The 23693-nt window shown below is 37.7% G+C and overlaps 1 pseudogene; it reads left to right on the forward strand.

The window, feature by feature from the left end:
* The first annotated feature begins 2976 nt into the window (after positions 1 to 2976).
* LOC139309914 (vomeronasal type-2 receptor 26-like) lies at positions 2977 to 23214 on the forward strand (annotated as a pseudogene).
* The last annotated feature ends 479 nt before the right edge of the window (positions 23215 to 23693 follow it).

Here is a 23693-nt window from a genome sequence, read left to right on the forward strand (position 1 = left end):
ACCAAAACTTGGTGAGATGAAACTCATGACTTGGATGTACTGATGGAAGGATACGAACTGTTTTAAAGAAACAGACCTAACAAAAGAGAAGGTGGAGTTGTACTATCATAATAATCATAAATTTATTTTGTCAAGCATATATGAGATAACAGGTAAAAGTATAAACATAATTTGAATACATGAAAAGAGTAAGTAAAAAGGAATATTAGGACAGGGATGGTAGGCACGCTAGTGCACTTATGCATGCCCCTTACTGACCTCTTACGAATGGGGTGAGGTCAACAGTAGACAGTTAAAATTTAAAGTTTTGGGGGTTGGGGAAGAAACTACAGAGGCAGGTAGTGCATTCCAGGCATTGACCACTCTGTTACTGAAGTCATATTTTCTGCAATTGAGGATTCAACTGGAAGTGTTGCACCGAGACAGTCGGGGAATTAGTGGGCTCTGATGAGCTCCGCGAAAACCTGGAATGACAAATCACTGCCAAGGGGTCTTCGGACCAGAACCGTCCTGTAGAGATGGGGAAGAAGGAGATGCATCTCGGAAGACCAAGAGGAACAGGCAAGTTCCTCGAAGGTCAGAGGAAACTCTCTCCGATTCGGCCGCAGGGGTGGCAATCATTTTGGCTGTCAAGAAGCTGGGGCAACCGGACTAAGTATTGAGCAGGAGCAGTGAATGTAACAGAGTTTTTGAAGCTGGGTGAGTGACAGCTAACCTACAGGTGAAGTAACAACAAAAAAAATATTTTTAAACCTGAAACCCCCAGCGTAAGAACAGCAGCTAATGGACATGGGGGAGAAAAAGAGGATGCAAGCAGAATTTAAAGAGACAAAAACCCAAAAAGAAAATTGACATTTGAATAAATGCCACCTTGAGTCTTCGGAGAAAGGCGGCATACAAGTTGAACAAATAAATAAATAAAATTATCTAGAAAGTTTTAAGAATTAGAAGAAGTAACCCCAATTTTAATTAAAGGATTGGGAAGAAAATAAATAGATCCTTTCTTTTTGAAGGCTAAGAAAAATAAAAGATAATTGGATATTAAGCCCTACAACAGAAGTGCTGTATATCTAAAGATAAAATAAAGGAGAAAAAGAAAAAAGAAAAAGAGCAAAAAATATTTGTTTAATTTGGACTGGACTATAAAATTGATTTGATATTTCCAAAGTTAAAAAGAAGAAAAAAGAAACTAGACTGCAAATGAGGACTGATACAAAATGGACATTTTGTTAAACAGTTAAGAGAATTGTGGATTGTAGAGAGACATCTTCAGGAGAAAAAAGAGCATTGCAATTTGGAATCTTTGTTTTGGAAAATTTTGAACTGCATCAGTGATAATCGTAGTGAGAACTTTTGGTGAGGATTGCTTTGTCTGCAAGTGGCTTGACTTTAGAAAAAAAAAGAAACAACGGAACTTTTAAAACTGGAACAGTATTAACACAGAAAGAACAAAATGGCTCAAGAAATTAGAGAAATTATGGAAATGATGTACTCGTCATGGAAAGTGGAAATAAGAGGAACTATCTTCCTCCAGCATCACTCTCTGGGCATGTCCTGACAGAAAAGATCACAACCATTGGAGAATACTGCCCCCAGGGGTGGATTTGTGATTTTTCACTAAGATAATAAAATTCTGCAGCTGTCCCTTTCCAATATGGGGCCCAGGAAGGAGTTCAGGATCCCAAGAGAAGAAGTTTCTTCTCACTGTAATTTTCATAATTCTGGTCTTTGAGGCCTCTTCTGCTACTTCTTGTCTTTGACATAAACATCAGAATGAAGAAATATAAAAGGGATCTTGCATCAGAGAAGGAAAAAATACCACAGGTCATGATATATGGCAAAAGTTAAGGGACAGGCAGAGATTGTGCTCTTGAATGTACCTTTCTTTCCTTTCCATGTGAAGATTGGTTTGTTTCTGTCTGAATCAGGAAAGTGAAGGTGCTTTGACTTCTTCTAACTCTTCTTGTTGTTCAAGTTTAGAAACAGGAATGGGATTGATTCAGCCCTATAAGTTATGGATCTTCTGCTTCTAATGCTGCTGGTGTCTCAGGCAGTTTCTGTGAATCTTAGAATGAAATGCCCACTGAATTTTGAGAACCAGGATGGGGAAAAACCACGGAACTATTACAGGCCAGGAGACCATTTCATTGGCATAGTCACCACTGAAACAACATCATCATCTAGAACGTTGCCTTTCAACAAGGCTCCTTCTAGTCCATCTCGCTCGTAAGTTATTCAGTCTGATGGAGTTTCATTCCCTCCATTTGCAGTCCTAACGCTCTTCTTTTCTTTTGATTTGACTAACTCCTTACTGATATTGCAGGATATGTCTAATTTCTTGATCTTAGCTTCCCTCTTTTGATCTTAGCTTTCCCTCTGATGATCTTAGCTTCCCTCTTTTGTCTTCTATTGTGGAAGAGACTCAAATCCAAATATGAGGCAAATAAAACCTGAAATATGTCCAATTTATTTATCCATTCTCATATATTAAGTTTGGTTTAAAGTATTTAAACCATATTTATATAACCAGTCATTACATCAGTATTCAATCAGCCTGACCCTTAACAGAATAGAGGATGAATTCTTTATGCAGTTGCTTTTCTGGATCACTTATAAATATACTCTTCATTTTATGGTAGTTCTACTTCAATGATTGAATGATATTGAATACAGTTTACAGATGACTATTAGGGCTGGTAGAAATAATAATGTATTTATGATTCTTAACCATGATGGAGGACAATCTCTATCCCATCTTCTCAATGCCCATAAACAGTACCTGCTGATGTGTGGGTATTATTTGCCTTTGGCTTTGGATCCATATTGGTGTAAGACTTAGTAGGCTTGTGGAGAAAAAGAGGATGAAACTGAAAAAATAATTTTGTTATTTCTATAGATCATGATGGTAATAACATGAACATTTTTTACAGTAGGACAAGTTATTTTAAACAGCTAATCCTGATTTTTGCCATTCAAATGGTCAACAGCAATCCCCAGTTTCTGCACAATCTCACCCTTGGCTATAACATCCATGACAACTATGCCAGCACCCTTGGCACTTCAGATGCTTTGCTGGACATTCTCTCTACTGGACAAGCCAATGTTCCCAACTACAGCTGTGGAAGGAAGGAAAACCTTCTGGCTGTTGTTGATGGAGCTAAGAGGGAAATCTCCATTCAGATGTCAACATTAGTAGGTACCTACAAAGTCCCACAGGTTTGTTTTGTGTGTTTTTCTATCTGGTAAAGAGGGTTGGGCAATGGTGGGTGACCAATAAATCCAGCCATATTTTGTCTATGTAATTCAAGAGCTGCTTTTCACCATGGCCTTCATTAGTATCATGGCCATGGATTGGAGTAGACTCTGGGGAGGGGGAAAGTAGACATATTCTCTTACGATACCATCCCCATTGCTTTGGGGGCTTCTGCTGCACACTTGTGAAGGTGAGGAGAGCCTTTGTGTCCAATCAAAGAGTCTTCTGACTGCTGATTGGTGTTCATAGATGCATTCTGCTAGCCTTCTGCCTCTCTCTCCTACATAGAGGCTGTCGTAGTCCTTACACTCTATGTTGTAGATGACTCTTTACCTAGAATGTTTTGGTGGAACCAAGCAATCTTTTGGTTGGCAAGAAACCAACTTTAGTTGATACAATGATATCATGTGGTAGTAATAGTTCGTTGGTGAGATGTATTTTTGATGAACAGCAGTGTTATCCTTTTCACATCTTGTGTTAGTTGTGTTATATTAGATTGGATGATCAGGAACTTTTGGATGAAATTGCTTGGCTATCTACTTTGTTGGAAGATGTTGTATAGATGATCTGTTTCCTTTTTGTGATGTTCAGGGTTGCTGTAACATGTTTGTATTTGTCTAAATAATGTCCAGCCAAGGAACTAGCAAGACTACTTCCACCCACACTGACTGGGCCAAGAATAAAAAATGTGAGCAAACCCCATTCCCTACTAGCATAGATGAAATTACCTAATTTGGTTATGCTATGTCTACAAGAAACAATCAAGCTCAGAGAGCACCAAGTACCTCACATTTCAACTTTGAGCTACAAATATTCTCTTGTGTCAATTCTAAGATTATTAGTAAATAAAAGTAAAATTTATGGTCTTTGGAAATGACACCGTAGCCATAAATGGCTGTTTGATGATGAACCAATAGAGTGAATTAACATTTTTTTTTTTTATCTAGGAGTAGTTTTCTGAGACTGGATCTAACTTCCCCCTTCATCAAAGGAGCTGATTTAGAACAAGGGTTTAAGTGAATTTGCTGCTTAAATTAAAAAAACCCCAAACCCATAACATACCCCAATGTAATGCCAAGATTACCAAAATGCTCTTATGTAGAGCTGATATTTAGTACTTAAAATATCTCACTGCTAGAACAAAATCACCAAATCTGAAATGTATCTTATAGGTGGATAAAAGAATTTCAGCTGCTGCCCTCAGAACTGATTTCAGAATGTATGTACTTTGTTCTTTATCTAAAATCCAGAAGTATATTTAATAGTCTAAAATTAAAGCTATGGAAAAGGAGAGAATGCCAAAATTCTGTCTTTTACAGTAGTGGCCAAAATTGTGAATACCTTTTGGGAAAAGTGTATTTTAGAGGTTTGATGGCTGATAACACCACTTTTTTTTTTTTTTTTTTTTGGAGTTTCAAGATAATCATATTCCAGGGCTGGAGTGGCTTGGGAATAGCCCAAACCTTAGTCCAATTGAAAATCTATGGAGCCGACTAAAAATACTTCTAGTCAGAAGCGACCCAGCAATAAAACCCAGTTAATAGAAGCAATCATTTAATCTTGGTTTCACAATATAACAGCTGCAGAACTAAAAGACTTGGTTCACTCCATGGGAAGATGTTGTAAGGCCATAATTCATGCTAAAGGTTACCCAACTAAGTATTAACTGATATGGTGATAATTTTTGTATATCTCATTTTTTCTACGTGTTTCATTTTTCTTCTTTATACTGTAACTGCTATTCTAATAGCAAGTCCTTCATAAAAGTTATTGCATTACATTCTTAATTCAATTATTTTTCCATTGATATATAATTTTATGGTACTACTCCAAAAAAAGGGGGGGTATTATTAGCTAGTTTTAGAAAATACACTTTTCCCAAAAGGTTTCCACAATTTGGACCATTACTGTAGAACAAACAAATTTTTAATTAAATGCTTCTTATATTGTATATAACTGACCGATTGTATCAGGAGTTTTGGTCTCCTTGTGTTTTGCACAACTGAAGAACAAGTAAAAAGAGTGCTGCACAAAGAATCCAGGATATAGAGAAAGATACCTCATTAAGGTTGGAACATTGAAATTGATGAGCCTCTACAAATGGACCTTCCAAATTGCCAAGTATTTCAATGCAAAAATACGTTAGGATGGTATTTACTCAAGATTTGAGCAATTGGACACAATAATTAGTTAGGGAAGATTTAACCAAATCCCTGTTACAGAATATGCTTACATTTGCAGAGCTCCAGAGTTTTTTAAAAATAACATTCTTATTCATTCTTCAATTGTATAAGGAAGAGAGAGATAAGTATCTTGGACTGTACAATAGACCAATGTCCTATTATTGATCCTTACATTAAAATAAAACCTACATTTCCTATGTAGTCAGAACTCAAAAACAACATATACTAAAGATATTTTTTTGGACAAAACAGTTCAGTTGAGATCTGCATATGTAGGTTGATGATGTGATGATAATGTTATCCATTCAGTCATGTCTGACTCTTGGTGATTCTATGGACCAGGTCTCTCCACATCTTCTGATTTTGCACTGCTTCTGTCAGCTTTCCAGAAAACCCCACACCAATTAATATATTAGGACCAGAAGCTTCCATACTGCCAGCTTCTTTGAGTTGCTCTATGTTCTGGCTGGTGTCAACTTTGATAGTGTCCGGCCACCATGTTCCTTGACAGCCTGGATTCCTTTTAATGCTAACATGATCTAGAAATATGATTTGCATTCTTTATATTTATTCTTTTTAACTTAAGCTGTTTTCTTCTTTTATTTTTATGTACAGTCTTGTTATTGTTCTATGCTTTACATCCTATATCTTAATAGAGTAGAATAGAATTCTTTATTGGCCAAGTGTGATTGGACACACAAGGAATTTGTCTTTGGTGTATATGATCTCAGTGTACATAAGGAGAATAAAATACATTCATCAAGAATAAAAAGATACAACACTTAGTGATAGTCAAGGTTACTAATAAGCTATCAATTTGTACTAGGAAATAAGAAAACAATATAAATTGAAAAATACGAGCACATGGTTATAATCATAAGTGGGAAGAGATAGATACTAGTAAGGAAGAGAAGAATAATAGTAATACAGTCTTAGTAAATTTTTTGACAGTGTTTTGGGAATTAGTTGTTAAGCAGAGTAATGGCATTCGGGAAAAAATTGTCCTTGTGTCTAGTTGTTCTGGAGTGCAGTGCTCTATAGCATCATTTTGAGGGTAGAAGTTGAAACAATTTATGTCCAAGATGTGAGGGGTCATAAATTGTTTCATCTTCTACCGTCAAAACGACTCTATAGAGCACTGCACGTCAGAACAACTAGATACAAGGATATGTCTAATTTAATATGTTTTATAATTTAATACTTTAAATTATATTAAATTATAATTTAATAAGTTTAACATGGTTCAGTGCATAATTAATAATGTATCATTCTAGGATGTTCATGAGTAGCAAGTTGGATTTATTAAAATCTAGTATTTTGAACTTCATTTGACCCCAAATATATCATAGCATTCTTCATTACTTTTGCAGATCAGTGATGCAATTATTTCAGAGGCTCTCAATGATAAAAACCATTTTCCCTTTTTTCCACCGGATCCTCCCCAAAAAAGGGATCACATATCCAGCAATTGTCCAGCTGCTCCTCCATTTCAGGTGGACCTTGATTGGTCTCTTGACATCAGACACAGAGGAGGGAGAGAATTTCATGAGGACTTTTACCCCTCTACTTGTCAGGAATGGAATTTGTGTTGTTATATCACGACAATTCTCAGCGACTGGGCATACAAAACCCCTCAAGGATGCCATCTCTAAGTGGAGACAAGTCAATGTCTTTGTGAACTACATAGAAACTGTTAATGTTTGGGACAGAATCCATACTTTGCAGTTAACATTTGAAAGTGTGACAGGACCAATTGAAGGGAAAGTCTGGATCGTGGAAAGCATCGAGTATTTGGTAGTGGGACAGGAGAATCTTTACAAATATGTCCATAGTATTTGGAGCTTTGCTTTTCAGGAAAAAACAAGGGCTGAGGATTCTGAACCCAATCTATTTGTAGAACTGAAATTTGCAGATCGGTCTTTTCACTGTTCTTATTCAAAGCACATTTGTTTGATTGAGTTTGATTTCATTGGGACTGTTACTTGGAACCCTGACAACAGCAGAAGTAAATTTCCTGTGTGTTGAAGAATCTTCCTCCAGCATCACATTCTAGACATGTCCTGACAGGAAGGACCACAATCATTGCAGAACTGGGCCCCAAGGGATGCATCTGTGATTTTTTCGCAAACACACTTTTCTCTAGTCTCTCATTTAGACATGAAGTCCTGGGAGAACTTCAGGATCCCCTAAGGAAAAGTTGCTTCTTGCTCTAATTATCATCTGCCCAGTCTTCAAGACCACTTCTTCTACTTCTCCAGTGCCTGCCTTTGATGTAAACTTCAAACTTAAGCAACATGCAAAGGTTCAGAAAAGGATAAATGCCTCATGTCATGTGTGGGTGCAAATTTTGGGACTGAAATTCTTCAATGAAACTTTTTCCCCTTTCCAGATGAAGCTCAGTTTGTCTCTGTCTGAATCAGGAAAGCCACTGGCATGTCCATCTTGGCAGAGTGCTCTGGGTTCTTCGAAGACTTCTTGTTGTTCTCATTGAAAAAACAGGAAGAGGATTGATTCAGTTCCCATCAATTATGGACCTCGTGCCTCTGCTTCTGATGCTGCTGGTGTTCCAACCAGTCTCTGGGAAGCTCAGACTGAAGTGCCCACTGACTTTGGAGCACCAAGATGGAAAAAGACCATGGAGCTATTACAAGCCAGGAGACCATCTCATTAGTATGATCATTACTATAACAAGTATATCCCCTAGAATGTTTCCTTTCAACACAGTTCCTTCCACTGAGTTTCCCTTGTAAGTCACTCAATACAACCAGTCCTATTTTATTTTATGTATTTATTTAGTTTGTCAAACATGTACGAGATAACAGGTATAAGTATAAACATGGACATGAGTACATGAAATGAGTACAAATAAATGGGACAGGGATGGTAGGCACACTGGTGTGCTTATGTACACACCTTACGGACCACTTAGGAATGGGGTGAGGTCCACGGTAGACAGTTTAAGGTTGAAGCTATGGGGGTTTGAGGATGTAACAATGGAGTCGGGTAGAGAATTCCAGGCATTGACCACTCTGTTGCTGAAGTCATATTTTCTACAATCGATCTATTGTTTCCCCGTGGAATTTTACTTCCTCCTATATTGCAGGACTTTCCTAATTTCTTCAATCATTTTTATTTCCATGGCCTCCTTTTTATTCATCTTATTAGGGTTATCTGAGTCACTTATGCCATATCCTTTTCCTTTTCTAATGGTTCTTTCCATGCTTTCATTCTTTTGCACCCTGGTTAGTGGATTGATGAAAATTAGTTTCGCTACAAATAATGGTGTGTTTGTGATTCTTAATCCTGGTGCAGGACTATCTCTATCCCAGAGATAGAGACAGACACGAATTAAAATTACATGGTGATCGGTGCTTTTGAAGCTGCTAAAAATGAATTTGAAATGATACATTGTAGTAATGACTGACATCTAACAGCTAAGGTTTATAAAATGCTGTTACAGTTAAACCTAGAAAGTGTAGTGAATATGTTAAACATTGCATAGTTCAGTGAGCAAGAAATTTTGGTTCTAATGTAATGTTAGAGCAATGGGAAACCATGTGGATTAAAGGACTAAAATTCATATTGAAACATAACTTTAAAGAGAACTTCTATAAAATGATGTACCAATGGTATTTAAACACCAGATAAACTGCTTAAGGTAGTTTCAAATATTTGTTGGAAATGTAAGTCTAAAGAGGTACCCTTTTTTATCACATGTGGACGTGTGATGAAGCAGAGATTCATGGTTTAATTCAGAACATTTTAAAAACAGCCTTACAAATGGAAACCACAAATGTTTATTTTAATAATATCAGATAAAGAAATGGGAGAAAATTGGAACTTTGTTGTTATAGACAAAAGAATTCTATACATCCAGAAATGGAAAGAAGTGCTAATTTCCACAATAGGGAAATTGATTGGGAAAAAAAAAACCCGATGGAAATGATGAAGCTGATTGTATTAATTTGAGACAATAATATAAATAGTTTTGCAGTTTCTTGGAAAGAGAAAAAAATGGAATTCTGACTTTGGGTTTTAACAATTGAGTATATTATTGTTATAGAAAATGTCTAATAGTTACTATTTAGTGTAAATAGTAAATTGATACTAAAATATCATTAAGTATCTTACTACAGTACACTGAAAAAAGTTGGAAGCTCCTGAATTTTGTTTCTTTTTTTTAAAAAAAATCCCTCTTCCCTCACTTTATCTTCTCTATCTCTGTTACTTTCCTTTTATTCCATTGCTTTTATTTCTATTTGTATTTTATATAAAGAAAAAAAATACTTTAATGAAAATATATTATAAAAAATAATGGCTTATGACTCAATAGGCTTGTGGAGACAGAGGATTAAATTTTAAAAAAAGTATTTTCTTGTTTCTTTTGTTGTTTATGATAATAATATGAACATTTTTACAGTAGCCTCTCTGTCGGTCATGCAAAATTGCTTTGCAATATTTTCGCCATTCAAGAGGCCAACAAGGATTCCCAGCTCCTGCACAATCTCACACTTGGCTACAACATCCATGACAACTATCTGAACATATTTGGCACTTCAGATGCCTTGCTGGACATGCTCTCTACTGGAGAAGCCAATGTTCCCAACTACAGCTGTGGGAAGAAGGACAACCTTTTGACTCTTCTTGATGCAGCTGACAGGGAAATCTCCATCCAGATGTCAACATTAGGAGGCATCTACAAAGTCCCACAGGTTTGTGCATGAATATTTCTATCTTGTAAAATGAATTGGATGATAATAGATGAGCAATAGATCCAACTATACCTTCTATACAGAATTCAAGAGCTGTCTTTCAGCATGGCCATTCTGGTGTGCCATGTCTGAGGAGTGGAATTCACAGTGGGGAGGGGGCAAAGATCAAAGCAGACAAATCCTCTCATAACATCATCATCACATCGCTCTGAGGGCTTCTGGATGCACACTTGGAGATGAGGAGAGGTTTTGAGTCCATTGAAAATATCTTCTGTATAAAAGGAAGGTGCAGCCATGATGGGAAGCTCATATTTTGTACATAAACTTAAACAAAACAATAATATTCGAATCTCACCAGGCTCAAGGTTGACTCATCCTTTCTAAGGTAGGTAAATTGAGGACCCAGTTTGTGGGGGCAATAAGATGACTTTGTATAAAAATATACAAAAGTATGAAGGCTATTGCTTAACACATTGTAAGCCGCCCTGCGTCTCCGGAGAAGGGCGGCATATAAATCAAATTTTAAAAAAAAAATCAATGGTGAACAAATCCCATCTCTTTTGGAATGTTGGCTATTCTTGCCAGCTTGATGAAGATATTGAAGAGCACTGGGACTAAGACAAAACCATAAGATACCCCACTGCATACTACCCTCCGTGTAGATATACCTCCATTAAGAACTACATGTTGAGTGCGGTTGATCAGTCAGTTACTAATTGATCTGATGATGATGCTAACTAATCCACATTTTTATCTTATCAAATAATAGATTGTGGTCTACTTTATCAAATGCTTTACTGAAGTCCAAGTAAATTATGTCCACAGCATTTCACTGGTCCATTAATTTTGTCACCTTGTCAAAGAATTAAACTTACATTTGGCTTCTGGTTATATCTTTGCTTGCCTCTAGGTGTTCACAAATTCCTTGCTTGTTTATCTTTTTCAGAATCTTTCCAGGTATTGATGTCAGTCTGATAAGTCTGTAGTTTCCTGGATCCATTTTTTTTTCTTTTTTGAAGATTAGCTCTTTTCCAGTCCTCGGGTAATTCCCTGATGCTCCAGGATCTTTGAAAGTTACGGTTCAATGGTCCCACAATCACATTTGCCAGTTCCTTCAGACACCTAGGATGTAATGAATTTGAACCTGTTGGTTTGAATTCATCTAGGGCAGACAGATGTTCTCTTATCATTTTTTTCCTATTTTGACTTGCATTCCTAATCTTTTGTGGAACTGTTTTTGATAGGTTGGGTTTTGCATAAATGAATTGAGCAGTTTTGCTTTCTTCATGCTTGTAGTTACCTTCCTGCCAATTTCTTTCATTAATGAACCAATCGCTCCTTGACATTTTTCTTGATTTTTACATGTTGAAAAAAGCTTCTTTATTTTATTTTATTTTTACATTTGTTGCAAGACTTAGTTTATTTTGAGCCTTAGCTTTCCTGACTTCATCTTTGCAGGTTTGGGATGTATTCTGATATCCTGTGCCTCTCTTTCCATTTTTTTATACTTGCCCTTTTTTGTCTTTCAGTTTATCACAGAATTCTTTGTGCAGCCATGATGGCTTCTTCTGGGATCTCTTATTTTTCTTCTTCATTGGTATTGTGCTAGATTGGGCTTTTATAATCTCACTTTTTAAAGTTTTCCAAGCTTCTTGGGGGTTCCCTTTGAGCATTTCCATCCTTGGAATCCTTTCTGAGCACTCTTGTTTGTTGTTCAACAAAGTTTGTTGAAATCAGCTCTCTTAAAGTCTAAGACTCTAGTTTGACTTTGTTGTATTGCTTGTGTCTACATTAGGTTGAGTTCCAATAAGGCATGGTCACTGTTCCCCAAGGTTCCTTATGAATGGCACTAATTAAAAAAATATCCTAACTGGTGGAGCCCTCTATTGGCATGTTCTTTTACAGATAAATACCGTATTTTTCAGAGTATAAGACACACTTTTTTTCCTCCTAAAAGAGGCTGAAAATTTGGGTGTGTCTTATACTCCGAACGCTGGCCCCTACACTGCGGCCTCTACACATCCTCTTCCTGGCTGCAGGGATTGCCACCCACAATGGCTTGCGTTTTGGGGCTCTGCGCGTTGCATTTTCAGCTTCCAAATACTCTGTTTAAGAGCCCTTCAAGGCTGCAGGGATCACCAAAACACATCACTGCTGATCGTCGCCCAAAAATGCGATGCGTTTGGAGGCTGAAAACACAACCCATGGTGCCCAAAATGGCTGCCCAGAACAGCTGTGCCTTCTCTTACCCCTTCTGGCTTCACCTGCTTTAGTCACTGGAGCTCCCTTAGATGATCACCTGTGCTTTTGAAGCTGTTTTTCAGCCCCAATCTCAAAACCAGTGAGCAAACTAATGTACTGAAGCTGATCAGGCTAAGAACTAGCCAGATGATTGCCTGCTGGCAGAATTTTTTTCCCCCTATTTTCCTCCCCCAAAACTAAGGTTTTTCTCTCATACTCCAAAAAATATGGTAATATCTGTTACATTAACTAGATGAAAAGTGTGTTTTTTGCAGAACAGGCAGGCATTAGACAGAGTTAATTCACTATTGACTTTGTCTTGAACCATTTAATTACAATATATACCACTAAGGGAAGGAATAGTTTGTTGCCATAAATAGATCTGGTGTATTAGTACTGCATTTAACACAGACAGAAATAGAAGAAATTGATTGCCCTTAAAATGAAATCCAGACTGCTGAGACAGATCAAAGCCCTTTCAACAAGCACTTCTTTGAGAGGCTGGTTTGGCTCAATGGAGCCATGAGAAGCAGGATCAATACTGTCCAAGGAATAATACAAGGGTCATTCTTGAACCATTGTTATTCAGTCTAGACAGTAATAACTTATCATGAGTTGTGAACGATTCTGAAGTAGACACTTCTAAGGAGCTAAATATCTAGTACTGTAACACCATATTTTTGTTAATGTATTATTATCATAGTTTCAAATTTTATTGCATAGTCTGTTGAAAATAGGTGGTTCCTAATGTCATAATAATTCTGTGATTATTAATACATAAAAGTCAAAGGTTACAGATTTTGGAAATCCACATCATAGTCATACGTGACTATTCAATGAAGAGCCAATAGAGTGAATTAACATTTTCCTTACTTACTAATTTTACTTACTTACTTACTTACTAACTTACTAATTTTCTCTTAGGCTGTGAATTTGCTGGTTAAATTTTAAAAAGCCCTATATCATAGAATAGCCAAGCTGAAAGGCATCTAGGAAGTAGATTTTTGCAGTTCTTTCAATTTTGCTTCCGTGAATACGGAAGTTGATGTTGATCTGCCAACCTCTGTACTGTTATTTCTGATTCCGGATGTTGTTCTTTTCCAGAACTGTTGCATTCGTTTAAAATATTCTCTTCCTGTTGGACTTGATCTGTAATAACAGATCATCAACAGAAGAGGATTTTTTTTTCAATCACTGTATATTTGTGATAGACCTTTCCTTCCAGTAGTTCTGCAGCTGCTGGCCTTGGTTGCTCAGCCAACAATTCTAAGTCCCATAGCCCATTTTTCACTAGATGTGCAGGAATTCCAATATATAGTGCAGTCTTTGTTAACCAAGGTGATGACAGAACTGGTGTACAGATTTCTGTAATTTATGTCTCACCATATGTTTTATGGGAAAGACACACTTTATCTGACTCCTCTGAGGAGACCTATCTAGCATATTGCACCTCTGGCATAGCTATCATCTTCCTCAGAACACACAAACCCCACGACCACATCACAGTACTGTGTCGCTGGGAATTAATATTCTTGGTTCGTCACAATCAGCCATATGTACAGATTGAATTTGACATTTTTGTCTCCCTATTGAGTCCTTTCCAAAGACCTGGGATAGTCACATCTGGATGTTCTATGGAATTACATAGGATGTAAGCTGTTCCAAATAAAGCCACCTTTTGCAATTGACTGATAAATGAATTTGTCAGTGCTCATGTTATTCTAGTGGTGCTCCAATTGTTTTGGAATTGCATCCAAAACAATGCAATTACTATTGGAAGTACCTTTGCTTTCTTTTTCCATGGTCATTCTATATTATTATTATTATTATTATTATTATTATTATTATTATTATTATTATTAAATCTTTAGTGAGATTCACAGCCTTTGAGGCTGGTTAATAGCTCAGCAGCTCGAGTCCTAACCAAGGACCTAGGAACTGTTAAGGTATCGTCGGAGGATGTAAGCTGTTCCGAGTAAGGTGGTTTTTTGTAGAGTCAAAATGTTCAAGTCTGGCAAATTTAGAATTTCTAAATAGCGGGGTAGCCCTTTGGGTATTGCTCCAAGGGCTCCAATTACAATCGGGACAACACACAATTTCTTTTTCCACAGTCGCTCAACTTCAATTTGCAAGTCCCGGTACTTTGTGATTTTTTTCTTGCTGCTTATCTTCAATCCGTGCATCACCAGGTATTGCAATGTCAATGAACTATACTTTTTTCTTTTCAACTATTGTTATGTCAGGTGTGTTGTGGACCAAGTGCCTGTCAGTCTGAATCCTAAAGTCCCACAAGATCTTGAGTTTCTCATTCTCTAAAACTTTCTCAACCTGATGTTCCCAGTGGTTTTTGCTGTATATTATTATATTATTATTTTCTCTACTGCCTTGCAAGTACACCAAGTATACTTTATTTATTGGACAAATAAAGTGTTCTATTCAATTTAATTTAATTTATGGAGCTCCAGAGATAGAAAACATAACATGTATTATTTCAAAGTCAATTATATAAGATATGTATATATATAATCTTGGAGTGCATTACAGATATGACATTTTGGATCCTTACATTAAAACAACATATTTCCCATGTGGTCAGAATTCACAAAAATGCATATAATATGGCATTTATTTGAATAAAACAATTCATTTTGGATAGATGTAGGGGGTGATACAGAAATATAAGTTACATTATTTATTTTTATTCTTTTTATCTTTTTTTAATTATTAATAATAAACAAACATACATATACAAACATACACATATATAAACAAACTATACGTAGACAAACTGTACACTAATATCAAGTCATACGACTTGAGCTTTGTAAAAAGAGCTACTTCGGTAATTTGTATATCTATATATCTATATATCTTTCATTATATAACGATATTTATGTAACAATATTAATTTTGTTTCCTCATTTTTGTGTCCTTGAGTGGTATTCCCTTATTTCATCTTCTTTTCCTCTAACCAATCGTACCATTTTTGCCAAATCAAGTAGTAATCTGAGTCTTCTTTTTCCTGAATTTCTTTGGTAAGTCTGTCCATCTCCGCACATTCTATTGTTTTTTGTATTGTTCTCTCCTCTAATGGTGTATCTTCGAATTTCCACATTTGTGCGAAAGTAATTCTGGCTGCTGTCAAAATGTGTATTATCAGATATTGTATTTCTTTTTTATAACCTTTTGTCAATATTCCTAATAAATATGTTTCTGGTCGAAGAGGCACCATTTAAAAATTTCTTTTTAAATTTTTTATTCTATTTTATGTACACACCTATAAATTTTCTATACTTTTTAACCTGTTTAATGAATAATCAACAATAAGGTATTTTGTGTCCTCATGAGAACCAATTTAAATTTGTTAAAATCTTGTATTTTGTCTTTGATCTTGCCCCAAATATAATACAGAATTCTTCCTTGCTTTTTCAGACCAGTTATGGAATTATTTCAGGAACTCTGAGTGATAAAACTAAATTCCCCTTTTTCCACTCGATGCTCCCCAAGGAAGGTGTCGAGTACCCAGGAATTGTCCAACTGCTCCTCCATTTCAGATGGACCTTGATTGGTCTTTTTGCTTCAGACACAGAGAAGGGAGATAATTTCATGAGAACTTTTATTCCGGTGCTTGTCAGGAATGGGATTTGTGTTGTTATATCACAACGATTTCCCATAACTGGACAGATAGAACCTCTCAAGAATGCCCTGTCTAAGTGGAGACAAGTCAATGTGTACATTCACTTCATGGAATATGTTTCCCTTAGAGACCGACTTCTTCCTTTCCATTTAACATTTATGTATTTGCCAGGACCCATTGAAGGGAAAATCTGGATCAAGACAGCCTTGGGGCACTTCGTAGTTGGTTGGGACAGACTTCTCAAATATGTCCATAGTATTTGGCTCTTTGCTTTTCAGGAAAAAGAAAGGTCAAAAGATAATCAATTCATTATCTTTGTGGAACCTCATTTTCAAGACCAGTCTTTTCACTGTTCTTTTTCAAAGCACAGTTTTTCTGTCAAGGGCCAGAGAAGATGCACCCAGAAAGTGCTGTTGGACACCCAAGAGAAAAAAAACAGTATCCGGATTAAAACTCACCACCATCTTTTTAGTGCTTTTAAGACTCTGGCCCATGCCTTCAACGCTGCATATTCCTCCAGATCCAGAAGGAGAACAAAAGAGGGCAGAGAGAGTTTTGGGCCTCTAAGGCTGCAGCCCTGGCAGGTATGGGATCCCCCCAAGGATCCATCAAAGTTTCTTTGGAGAAGAAATCCAAAGGAAAAGAAGGAGAACTATCTTAACCTTCTTGTGCTTAAAAAAATGTAAATGGGTTGGCTTATTTATTCACTCAGGTGATAATGTTCCAAAGAGCAGGAAATATGACAGATAAAATCTGATAATAAACAATTGCACCTGAGGTACAATAAACAATTGCACCTCCAAAGCACCTGTGGGCAGGACAAGAAGCAAAGGGTGAAAACTAATCAAGGAGAGAAAAAATTTAGAACTAAGGAGAAATTTTCTGATGGTGAGAACAATTAATCAGTGGGACAACTTTCCCCTCTCATTCAGTCAGAATCTCCTCTCTTGTGACTGAGATCTTGTAACCATATCTGACACTCTGGAATAGCAGTAAACAGATCTTAAGTTCCGGTGTAAGCAAAAGAGTGCTATATCCTCCCTTATTCAATTAAGAGATTGTATTATTTGGACCTGGTGGCTCAGTGGCTAAGATGCTGAGCTTGTCGATCGGAAGGTCGGCAGTTCAGTGGTTTGAATTCCTAGTGCCGCGTAACAGGATGAGCTCCCATTACTTGTCCCAGCTTCTGCCAACCTAGCAGTTTGAAAGCACATAAAAAGTGCAAGTAGAAAAATAGGGACCACCTTTGGTGGGAAGGCAACAGCGTTCCGTGCACACAGCCCCATTGCAAACCAGTAGTAAAGGTAAGTAGAAGCCACCCCTGGTTTCTATTCCAGTTCCATCCCTTTCTGGAGAAGAATGAGTTTTGCAACCTTTCACAGGAGAAAATGTACTTGGATAAAAATGGAGAGGTATCAGCTGATATGAACATCATAAGCTGGTTGGTTTTCCCCAAGGAGAACCCTATCAAAGAGCAACTGGGGAGTTTTGAAAGACAGAAGCTTCTCATCAACCAAGATATGCTGTCACGGCTTAAATTGCTCAACAAGGTTTGTGAAATATTGGTGTCTTTTGTCTATTTTTGAAATCCGTGGGGCCCATTTCAAAATGACTATGCCTAGTGACCATGGTGAGTGACCTTCAAGTAAAATTTAATATTGAATATTGGGAGTAGAAGATTTAGAATTTTCTTAGAGTGCTTGTCCGGGTTGTGGGTAGCATTAAGCAGACCAGATCTGACCAGAATTAACCATGTCTCCCTCCCACCAACTATGATAGAGCAATTGACTTTCTGCTCCTAGGAAAGATATCGAAGACTTTCAGTTTACATGAAATCACAATGAATGGTCAGATGTGAGCTAAGGCCCTGACTCAGAAAACTGAAGCACTGAAACACGACTTTGATCCATATAAAAGCCCTTCCTATATCTGAAGTAATGAGGGACACTTTGAAATTAAATGCTTCTTAGATTTGGCATTTGGCTTGTAAGTGGGGTCTTCATCTGAAAATCCCTTGAATGCATTTTATCTTGATTGTTAACTACCTTAAGCCTCTTGGGGAAAGAGACAAGGCTCTAGATTTAATTAATAATAAATGGGGGGGGTCTGTATTTCAATTGTAGTTGGTGTCACTTAATTGTAATTCTTCAACAGAAATGAATTTTTCGTGCATATCTAGATGGACCTTGGAAACATCCCTCATCATACTGGGATCATACTCATGTCCCATGTGCTGCAGCAAAACTGACTTAGTCTTTTTTTAAAAAAAATATTTTATTTTAGTATAAATAATCATATTCCATTAAACAGTGTGTCTTCTGGGTACTAATGTTTGTGCAATAACAGTTAAAATTTACAATCAGATTCATTATTTAATCTATTCTTAACTTAATACCAATACATTAAATATCTAATACTTTACATCCTCTTCTTAATTTGCTTAACTCTATTAACTATTTTCTATATTTTACTCATCTACTTTTATTTCTAATTTTTATATTTGTCCTCTAACCATCGATAAAATGTTTCCCATATTGCATAATAACCAGTTTGTTCTTTCTCTTTAGTTGCCAGTGTTAAACTATTCATTTCTGCACATTCTAATATTTTCTTTTTCATATTCTCCTCCGTAGGAATATCTTCACTTTTCCAATTTTGTGCAAATACAATTCTAGCTGCAGTTATTACATGAATAATCAAATATACATTTTCTTTACTATAAGTTTCTGGCAGTATCCCCAACAAAAATATTTCAGGTTTCAAACCAATATGTTGTATCATCTTTTCCAACCACGTACATATTTTTGTCCAATATTTTTTAGCTTCTACACATGTCCACCACATATATGAGCCAGATGTCTGATGACATTTCCAACATTTAGCTGATTTATCTTTAAACATCTTCGCCAGTCTTGTTCTCATGGCCCCATCTTCCATCTCATCTCACTACACTTATAGAAATTAGATAATCCATTTTAGTTTCATTTGACCCAGATGGCAACCATATAAATTGAAGGAAAAATACAAATAAACAAAAGGACATATCCTTTAAAGCTGACAGCTCTAAATTGTACTTATTTTTCCCTTTGTATTTTAACTGGAAAACTGTGCTAGATTTCTTTCAAAGAGGAGAATCTTTGCAAAACAGTATTTTATATAGTCCAGTCAGACATTTTTTTCTACATCATACTTTGATTCTATTTTAATAATTCTAATACAATAAAACTATAATACATTTTATAAAATAAATTTTATTCTAAAATTTAAAATTAATGCATCATCATTCTTTCAAACCATGGATATAAGAGGAATGAAGCAATTCATATTCGTGCAGTGATGAGGAGAAACCATTTCTTGTCACCGAATGTTTAAATCTTCTCTCGGTTACAATCTTCCAGAATTTGTTAGGTAGAAAAGTCCTTTGTTGCAATGAGATATTCCAGAAGCAAAAGACAGGTATTAAGTGAAGAATCTGTATATAGTGGTATCACCTGCAATTTAAAGTTTACCTCAGCAAAATCCAGAGACTTCATGTCAACCTCCATTTTGCCTGGTTAGTGACTCCTAACACATTTTCTTTGGTGCTCCTTGTTTTGCATAGTCTCTGCCACAGTCCAAATGTGTGGAAAAATGCCAGCCTGGATTTGTCAAGCGGGCTCAAGAGGGAGAGCCAGTTTGCTGCTATGACTGTGTTCCTTGTCCTGAGGGGACCATCTCCACTGAGGAAGGTGGGTGACACCAGAGAAAAGGGAAGGCCTTGTGGGAATGGATCGGGGTGAAATGCTCTCAGTTCGGACTGGATTGCTCGATCTGGTAGTGTGATCTGTCCCCGTCCACACACACACACACAAACACAGCCAGTCGAGGGTTAAGGAAACTGTCAAGTATTTGCAAGCCATTGGCACATATATCATACAGAACACTAGTGGAGGCAGAAAGTGCCCCCACCCCTATGTGGAGAGGAGGGGCTTACACTGAGTATAAAACCCCCTCTAACCTTTCCACCATGCTCTCTCTTTTACGTTGGTTCTCCATGAGACATGATCGTTGATAGGGGTAGTCACACACGCTGTGTGCCCCCTACCCTAATGGATATTAAGACAGCCTTTGTATATAGTTAATATGTTTTGTTATATGAATAAATACATTTATCACATTTATTCATGCATCTGCCTTTGGACTCTTCTATGCTCCTGGGTGTTTTCTACGATCCCAATTTCCACAGAAACACTTTGGAATGCACCCAGGTCTTATCTCCCACTTGGCAGCGATAGACACACCATCTGCCAAATGCCTTTATTTTCACAAACAGAAAGATAAGGTACTTAGCATACAAAAAGTCCAAGCAGAAATAATATTTCTCTCCGCAGTTCCGGACGAGGCTTTAGTGACTATCCAAGGTTTACTTTTGTTCGTCACAAGGATCACTGACCACTACCCTCTATTATATAGTCTCTGGGGTGTGGTCCAGTGACTCAGTTCTAATCCCTAGCACGCCTCCTAAGCTGCTGCAATCGTTTATCACGCCTTCGGAGGCGTGCGTCCAGGAATGATGTTTCTTCGTCACTCTGAGATGAGACACCTGGCTCCTGGCTAATCTCCTCTCCCTCGGCTGGCACCTGAGACAGTGCCCGAGGGGAGGGGCCTGGAGAGGGAGGCCTGGCTGACTCCTCTTCCTCATGCTCGGAGCTTTCTTCCTCCGATGGGACAGGCTCAGAGGGCGGGGCCACAACATAGTGATGGCGGCAGGTGGTTCGGAGAACCAGAAGCAAAAATCCCTGCCCCCCCCCATGCCCACCTGAGCCGCGCGATCATCAGAGGCTTTTTTTTACTTTTAAAAGCATTTTTTCTTCAGCCGAAAAAATGCTTTTAAAAGTAAAAAAAAAAAAAACCTCTGATGATCGCACGGCTCAGCTGGGATTATCAGAATCTTTTAAAAGCATTTTAAATGCTTTTAAAATGTTGTAGAAAAGAAGAGGTTGTAGAAAAAATGCTTTTAAACGTTAAAAAAAAGTTGGCCATGCCCACCCAGTCGCATTACACCCCCCCTCCCACCAAGCCACGCCCACAGAACCGGTAGTAACAAATTTTTCATTTCACCACTGGAATGGATATACCCAGAGTGTTTTCATGGAAATGCAAGTTAAAAGACAGATTGAACCTCAACTGTTTTCTTCCCTTATTTTGAAAGTGCATAATTACTTACCTAATGGGAAGAATAGTAAAGAGACCTTGAAGGAGGGGCTGGGAAGAGATAGAAGGCTGAGGCAGATTGGGCAAGTTTTACTACAGTCAGTGAAAATATATCTTCTGCTTTTTAATTTGGATGTCTCCTTTCACTCTTATCTTTCAAAGAACAAGTGAGTTCTCAGAAATTTGAGGAATTTATGTCCATCCTCTGAAAATTTTATTGCCGTGCATTCTACATCGGCCTCCACTTGAGGATTACTGAGAATGTGTTGCTGGTTCACAATGAGGTGGTGTGCACTTCATTACAAACAGACAACCTCTGCTCCCAGGAGCAATTACACATTATTTTGGGGGCTACTTTCCTCAGCCAGCCAACAAGATAGGCATCCTGTTAGTCCAGTATATTAACAAGTGCCATACACATGCCCTAGAACTTTGCCTAAAAAGATTAAGTGACTAATTATTTACCTCTAATATTGTAGGGACACGGTGGCTCAGTGGCTAAGATGCTGAGCTTGTCAATCGAAAGGTTGGCAGTTCAGCAGTTCCATTCCCTAGTGCTGCATAATGGGGTGAGCTCCTGTTACTTGTCCCAGCTTCCGCCAACCTAGCAGTTCGAAAGCACATAAAAAATGCAAGTAGAAAAAATAGGGACCACCTTTGGTGGGAAGATAACAGTGTTCCATGAGCCTTTGGTGTTTAGTCATGACGGGCACATGACCACGGAGGCATCTTCGGACAGCGCTGGCTCTTTGGCTTTGAAACGGAGATGAGCACTGCCCCCTAGAGTTGGGAACGACAGCACATATGTGTGAGGGGAACCTTTACCTTTAATACTGTAGGTTCTTTTGAGAGTTTTACACATTACATAGGAAATCATTTAAGAAGTAGGACTTCTCACAATTTCATAGAGTTTACCTACACTTTTTTTTAAAAAAAAAATGATATTCTTATATTTTTGTGGAATTCTTAAGAAATACACTACATTTGGAATTTCCCCCCATTATTAGCTGTTCTTGCAAGAAGGTGTTTGTTGAAAGGTAAAAGGACAGAATGTTAAATACATGCTACTTATTGGTTTTCTCAGATATGGAAAAATGCACCACGTGTCCTGATGATAAATATCCAAATAAGGACCGAGTCCAGTGTATCCTCAAAGTTAAAACCTTCCTGTCTTATGAAGAACATTTGGGTATCATCCTGGTCTCTTTTGCCCTGCTGTTGTTCCTAATCACAGGCCTGGTTTTAATTTTATTCATTAAATACCGAGAAACTCCCATTGTCAAAGCCAACAACCGGGACCTTTCTTACATCCTTCTGGTCTCCCTCCTGCTTTGCTTCTTGTCTTCTTTTCTTTTCATTGGTCAACCAAGGAAAGCCACCTGCCTTCTTCGACAAACAGTTTTCAGCAACATCTTCTCACTTGCCATTTCTTCTCTCTTGGCCAAAACGATCACGGTGGTATTGGCATTCCTAGCCACAAAACCAGGAAATCAAGTGAAGAGATGGTTGGGAAAGAGCTTGGCCAATGCTATCATTCTTTCTTGTTCTTCTGTCCAAATTATCATCTGCTCCATTTGGCTGGGAGTTTCTCCCCCATTCCCTGACTCTGACTTCCACTCCCAGCCTGGACTGATTATCCTGCTATGCAACGAAGGCTCTGTTCTCATGTTCTACATCACCCTCAGCTACCTGGGCTTCATGGCTGCTATTTGTTTCATGGTGGCTTTCCTGGCCAGGAATCTCCCTGGGGCCTTCAATGAAGCCAAGCTGATCACCTTCAGCATGCTGGTCTTCTGCAGTGTCTGGATGTCCTTTGTGCCGGCGTACCTGAGCACCAAGGGCAAGTACATGGTGGCTGTTCAGGTCTTCTCCATCTTGGTCTCCTGTGCTGGTCTGCTGGGATGCATCTTCATCCCCAAATGCTCCATCATCATTCTGAGACCAGACCTGAATACAAAGAAGCAGCTTACAACCAGACATAATGTGGAAATGTGAGACAGAGGAATTTCAATATTTTCAAAATGCTCCAACAGGCCAAACTTTGAAAATGATATAAGCTGTTCTCCATGCATGAGTGGGCCAGCATTTTGTTTGAAAGAAGTAAAGGGCAGCTGAATGACAGACTCTCCCATGCTAGTCAAACTGAATTGCAAGATGGCCACTGAGCACTTTTGAGCAGTCCAGACATCTAATTTGGCCTGTGCCATTAGTCTCTCTGAGGTCTGAAATGCCACACCCAGGTGTTTGAAACATGATAGTCTTATATTTAGGATATTGTGGGTATAGTATAAATAAACTGGGAACTCTCTAAAAATTCCATTACGTGTATCATAGTTAATCTGCAATTCAGGTTCCTTTTAATATTGGCCTCAGCATCATCAGCATAAGGAGAGTAGAGAGATGCCTCCCATCCAAATTAGGAGAAAGGTATTGTGGATTATGCAACTGGCCCACTAAATTATTATGCTGAAGTT

Source organism: Pituophis catenifer, unplaced genomic scaffold (genome assembly GCF_029215685.1).
Source record: "Pituophis catenifer annectens isolate HBS135680 unplaced genomic scaffold, rPitCat1.0.hap2 SCAF_2, whole genome shotgun sequence".
Taxonomy (NCBI): Eukaryota; Metazoa; Chordata; class Lepidosauria; order Squamata; family Colubridae; genus Pituophis; species Pituophis catenifer.